General features: G+C 46.5%; 1 pseudogene across 1 annotated transcript; it reads left to right on the top strand.

Annotated features, from left to right (window-relative positions):
* Positions 1-5,446: 5,446 nt before the first annotated feature.
* On the top strand, positions 5,447-6,394 carry LOC307193905 (L-lactate dehydrogenase B chain-like; annotated as a pseudogene). Its single transcript has one exon. The product of its transcript is annotated as an L-lactate dehydrogenase B chain-like (transcript).
* The last annotated feature ends 305 nt before the right edge of the window (positions 6,395-6,699 follow it).

Below are 6,699 nucleotides of genomic sequence, written 5' to 3'. Positions count from 1 at the left end.
CATTTCAAGTTCACAGGAAGAGGGTTTCAAAGCCTCAGAGTCAGGATGGCACTGCGGTCAGTATTTTCAAAAGAAAGGAAACCAAAAAGGATCACAGAACTGCAGGTATAGCAGATTAAGGCCCTGGGAAGGGGCCAGGGGGCAGGGAAGGGTGTGCATGCGTGCGCGGGGAGCCCACTGCTTTCCCAGCTCTCCAGGGCAGGAGAGGGAGAAGGGGCAGAGAGGGAGGCCGCTGAGGGAAAGGAGAGCAGGGCTGCCCCACTGCTTTTTAGGTTGAGGGGGGCAGCTTGCGTGGCCAGGGCACTGGCCAGCTCTTGCCTCCACTGCAACAGCCCCTAACGTTCGCCCCGCTCCAGCCTCGCGCCACGGTGGCACGTTTCCTTTTGCTGAGCGACGCCATCTCTTGTGCTCCTGGAGGCTCAGATGCATCCTGAGCTCAGCGTGGGAATCGTTGTGTTCACATCTCCGATGAGGCTGTGATTGAATCTACCACGTTGCTCATAAAAAGTGTGGGCCATGAAGTCGTTTGTTTTACTGCCTGTGTTTTCCTTTTGCTTCATTTTTCTGGTTTCTTTTTCATTGACTTTATCTTGTGTATTGAATGAATCCTTTTTAGAAAAAAAACTTTTTTAAAGTTGTGAAATGTTTTTAAAATATAGAAAAGCAGAGGGAATTACAAAATGAACCCCCTAGTACCCACCTACCAGCTTTATCAATTCTTAACAGATTACCACAGTTTTTCCTCATTTTGTTGCGGTTAGATACACCGACACAAAATTTACCGTTTTGACCATTTCAATGTCTTTTAGAAACATAACATTATACGTACAGTTAAAGGGCCCTATGACCTCTCTCCCACGCCCTTCCCTTCTTCCCTAGAGGTACCCACTATTCTGAATTTGATTCCCCTATAAAAGTGATACATGGGTATTGTAAAACAATCCGTATAGTGGAAAAGGGTATAAAGCAAAAAGTAAAAATCTTCCTGCTACCGCCAGCCTTAAAGTCACTCCCCCCTGAAGAAACTATTGTTAAAACTTTCTATGGGGCTTCCCTGGTGGCGCAGTAGTTGAGAGTCCGCCTGCCGATGCAGGGGACACGGGTTCATGCCCCGGTCTGGAAAGATCCCACATGCCGCGGAGCGGCTGGGCCTGTGAGCCATGGCCGCTGGGCCTGTGCGTCCGGAGCCTGTGTTCTGCAACGGGAGAGGCCACAACAGTGAGAGGCCCGCGTACTGCAAAAAAAAAAACAAAAAAAAAAAACTTTCTATGAATCTTTCCAGGTATCTTTTAATACATATGAATATATTATTTTGTTTCCTTTCTTTATACATGTGAGCTTACACTATGCATAATGTTCTCCAACATGCCTTTAGTTCCCAGCTGTCACTGTTCCTTGGACACTTTTCTGTTAGTACTAATAAATCTACTGTGTTCTTTTAAACAGCTGCATGAGATTCTACTTTACTTGATAAGTTTCCCATAGATGGGTATTTAGGTGGTTTCCAGAGACTTAGCTATTCTAAACAAGCCTACATTGAACATTTGTGACATATACTTTTGCTCACTTGTGGGAATACTGTATATCTGTAGAATAAATACCTCAAAGTGGAGTTTCCAGGTAAAAAATACTGAACATTTGACACCTTGAAAGATATTGCCAACCCTCCGTCTAAATATGATCAACTCAAACGCCAACAAACAACATGTGAGAGTTTCTGTCTCCCCACATCCTTGAGAACATGACTTTTCATACCACTATTGGCCTTTTGTTTATTTTCTCCTGTAAGCTGTCTGCTCTTACCCGTTTTGAACCCTAGCATTTTGTGGGCTTACTTTTTACATTTGAATCTTTGATCCACCTGGAATTAATTTTAGGTGCTGTGTGAGACAGATACTCTTTTCGATGAACATTTATTGAGATTCCTGCTCCATAAGTAGATTGAATTAAGTACTGACATGAAAGGAAAAGCAGATTTCTCTTCATTCCGAACAGGCCACAGCTACGTGGTTTTGCCTCCCCACTTAGAACTAGCTGACATAAGGCTCTAGATTAAGAAATGGACCATCCAGAATGGATGGGTAAACACAGAGGCTCTGCAGCCATTCAATCACTTCGTTGTTCAACAAATAGGCAGTGGTGGATTCAGTCACTGGAACTTTGGTTTTTTCCTGAGGAGAGGTGTATTGCATGTGGGAAGAGGGGTACACACGTATTTGGTAGCCAGAGTAGACCGTGGCCAACTGCAAAGAGTCCACCCAAATCCATTTTCTCTCTTCCATTATAACGGGCTTGAAGCTGGGCACATGGCTGCCTGACTAGGGACAGCGTTTCCCAGCCCTGTGCATTTAGAAGGGACCATATGACTACATTCTCACCAGGGGAATGTGAGTAAAGCTGACATGAGCCCCTCCAGATATAATGGTTTTAAAACATGACACAAAGTCTTTGACTCTGTACCTGCCAAGTGGTGGGTGTCTATGATCCCTCTATTTGAACCTGGGCAGTCTTCACCCAAGAGGAAAGTGGGAAGCAATGTGATTTCTGAGGCCAGAGCATAGAAGGCTAGGCAGCTTCTACCTTGTGGGAACACTCGCTCTTGGCGCCCTGAGCCTCCATAAAAGAAGTCCAACTCCCCTGAGGCCACCAAGTTAGAGAGGCCCCATGTCAGTGCCCTGGAACAAGCCCTGCTGAGCCCAGTCTTCTAGCCAAGCACCAGGCAAGTGAAGGTGTCTCCTGACAATTCAGCCTCCAGCCATCTGAGTCACCCCCAGCCACCTGAGTCTTCCCAGCTGAGGGCCCAGACGTTGTAGAGCAGAGAGACAAGCCATCCTCCCTGAATTCTGTCCAAAATCCCCAGCATTCCTCACAGACCCACAGAACCGATGAGGATAATGGAATAGTTGATATTTTATAGCACTATTTTGGAGTGGTTTGTTATTCTGTAGTAGATAATTGGAGCTAAGCCAAAGCCTAGAAAACTCTTCCCCCTTTCTGCTGGCTCCAACTCAGATGTGGCAATGACCCAGCCTCAACTATGCAGATGACGACTCCTAGGAATGACAGAGCCACAGGATGGAAGGAACTTGGGTCCCCAAAGGACCACATGGAACACTGCCGCTAGCTGATAAGAAACACTCACCTTGAGGGTTATACGTGAGAGAGGAATACATGTCTTTATCCCTTAAGCCAAACAAACAATACATACTGTACACCTGAAACTAACACAACATTGTTAATCAACTATACTCCAATATGAAACAAACAAACGAACAATACCATACAAAGATATAGTAGTGAGCAAGGTACACTGGTCTGGGGAGGAGGGTGGAGGGAGGCGTCACAACAGCAGATCAACCCCCCCAAAAAAACAACGCGATAGGTTTTTTTGTTTTGGCGGTACGCGGGCCTCTCACTGTTGTGGCCTCTCCCGTTGTGGAGCACAGGCTCCGGACACGCAGGCCCAGTGGCCATGGCTCACGGGCCCAGACGCTCCGCAGTATGTGGGATCTTCCCAGACCGGGGCACGAACCCGTGTCCCCTGCATCAGCAGGCGGACTCTCAACCACTGCGCCACCAGGGAAGCCCCTGCAATAGCTTATTTAATGACAGTTGTAATCAATTCTTAGCAGAGATATACAGGGAGCTGTAAAAACAATTCACAGGGGCTCTCACCCAGTGTGAATGGACATGGAAGGTAGCCCTGAGGAAGTGATGCTGCTTTGAGACCAAAAGGGTGAGTAGAAATTAAGTAGGATGATAGGGAGGGAGGAGAGGAAGAATGTTCAGCCGCTGAGGGTGGGTGGAGCATGTGCAAAGGCTCTGAGTCAGGAAGGAGATGGTGAGTTTGAGGAACTGGAAAAAATAAAAGCCAATGTGGGTCTTGTGGGTCAGGCTGAGGATTTCAGATCTGACCTCTAAGAAATAAGAATCCATGGGATAATTCTCCAGCAGGAGAGTGACTTGATCAGGTTAGCCTCTGGAAGCTGTAGGGGGAAGAGACCGGGGGCAGGGAGACCAGGAGGAAGCTGATGAAGACCCTGTTTGTGGTGGGGGCCGTGGAGAGAAGTGATTGGGTCTGAGAAATATTTGGGAGGCGGTCAATAGTATTTGGAGGGTATGGGGAGCTTGTTGAGAGAGGGAGGAGTCAAGGATGAAATACCAGGGAGATATCTGGTCTATGAGTAAGTTATGATGTCATGGCCAGAGGAAATCTAGACATGGCTAAGTCCAAAGGTAGCTCAGAGCAGGAGAACGGGGACTGGATTTGTTGGTGGGTGCCTTTGAACAAGTCATTTCTCACATCTTTATATCTTTTCTATAATATGGAAACAACCTACTGCACAGGATGGCTGTATGTGTAAGGACAATGGCTGCCCTCATTCACCCAAAAACACTTAGTGAGTGGAGCCTACGATGTGCAGTCAATAAGATAAATACCTAAAGTACATGGTGTGTTAGTGAAAGTGCCAAGGAGAGCAAATAAAGTAGGGAAAGGAGACAGAAGGAAGAAGCAAGCTTTTAGATAGGATGTTTAAGGGGTACACTCATGAACAGGTGATCCAGGTTCTGTGGAACCTGAGGGAGGCTCTCCTCTAGAAGATAAAAATTAAAACATCTTATTTATTCAAATTTCACAAAGATATGTGGCCATATGAGTAGACTTCTAGGGCTTGGAAGGGGCAGCTGTGAGTCAGGGGACCCAGAGCTTAAGCATCCAGGGTTGCTCAGTAAATCCAGCTCCGCTCATGAGTAACAGAGCTGTGGGAGGGGGAGGAGGATGACTGCGGGTGTCACCAAAAGAACCTGTTTTATGACACTTATGGTAAGTCATTCAACTACTCTGACCCTCAGCTTCCTGATCTGTAAATGTCCTTATAAAGTTTTAAGGAGTGAATAGAGGCATATAAATCAAGTTCCTGGCTCATAGTAACAAGTGGTCGCTATTACTTTAATTTGCATTCCTACCATGGAGAACCATGGTCTCAGCCTTGGGGAGGGACCAAAATAAAAAAGGGATTACGAGCCCCAGTGGCAGGCAGGCCCCACGCTGCCTGTGAATGCTGGGGTCAGTGGCTCCCCTGTGGACCTGGCGTGCGGCAATGGCCCTCATGTGCTACACTCTGGGGAACAGCCTTATGGAGATCACACATCTCACGAAGGCCTAGCTGTCCCTATGGACTTGGATGCGTGAACAGGATGAACAGAAAGAGAGGAGGCTAGACACATGGCTGACCTTGTATCCTTTGCATGACCATTACACCTGTCCTCAAAGCCTTCTCTCTCCTGTGCACAACGGCATCTCTTAAGGAAAAACTGATTGCGCTGGTCACAGAAGAGGCAACAGTCCCAAATAATAAAATCATTGTAGTGGGTATTGGACATGTAGGTATGGCATGTGACATCTGCATTCTGGGAAAGTCCCTGGCTGATGAACTTGCCCTTGTGGATGTTTGAAAAGATGAACTCAAAGTAGAAATGATGCATCTGCAGCATGGGGACTTCTTTCTTCAGACACCTAAATTTGTGGCAGATACAGTTTACTCTGTGATTGCCAATTCAGAGATTGTGAGGGTAGCTGCAAGCGTGCGCCAGTGAGAAGGAGAGAGTCATCTTAATCTGGTGCAGAGAAATGTTGTCTTCAAATTCATTGTTCCTCAGATCATCAAGTACAGTCCTGATCGCATCATAATTGTGGTTTCCAACCCAGTGGATATTCTCACATACGTTACCTGGAAAGTGGATTACTTAAGCACTGCGTGATTGAAAGTGGGTGTCAAATGTGGATTCTGGTAGGTCTCACTATCTTATGGCTGAGAACTTGGCATTCATGCCAGCAGCTGTCGTGGATGGATTTGGAGAGAACATGGCAACTCAAGTGTGGCTGTTTGGAGTATATGTGGCCAGCGTTTCTCTCCGGGAACTGGGTCCAGAAATGGGAAAGAACAAAAATAATGAAAATTGGAAGGAAGCGTGCAAGACAGTGGTGGAAAGTGCATGTGAAATCACCAAGCTAAAAGGATAACCAGCTGGTCTATTGGATGAAATGTGACTGATCTCATTGAATCCATGGTGAAAAATCTATCCAGGATTCAACCAGTGTCAACAATGGTGAAGGGGATGCAGGGCATTGAGAACGATGCTCAGGGGTTAACCAGTGTCACCATCCTTAATGCTCAGGGGTTAACCAGTGTCACCAACGAGAAGCTGAAGGCTGATAAGTTTGCTCAACTCAAGAAAAGTACAGATACCCCGTGGGACAGCCAGAATGACCTATAAGACCTGTGGCTTCTGAGTTCTAGGCTGTAGAAATTTTACAACTCCAATGTGAGGGACTTCCCTGGCAGTCCAGCGGTTAGGACTCTGCACTCCCACTGCAGGGGGCACGGATTCCATCCCAGTCGGGGAACTAAGATCCCGCATGCTGCGCGGAGGGGCCAAACAAACAAACAAACAAACGACAACAACAAGAAAAACTCCAATGTGATTAGCCATGACCCTTTGGTTTTCATCCACGTACACGGATCACAGTTTCCTTTTCTCTTCCTAGATGTGTGAATTCAGGTTCACAGAATCAAAGCCCATGTTTGGTTTTATGTTTGCAATAGGAGCCCTTGAACTAAGAATACTGACTATTAAAAAAAGAAAAAGAAGACATGAAGGAAGGAAGGATGGAAGGAAACAAAGAAAGGATGGAGG

This window comes from Stenella coeruleoalba (genome assembly GCF_951394435.1).
Source record: "Stenella coeruleoalba genome assembly, chromosome: 1".
Classification (NCBI taxonomy): Eukaryota; Metazoa; Chordata; class Mammalia; order Artiodactyla; family Delphinidae; genus Stenella; species Stenella coeruleoalba.
Note: the sequence above shows the minus strand (reverse complement) of the source record. Positions and strands in the feature narration are given on the sequence as shown.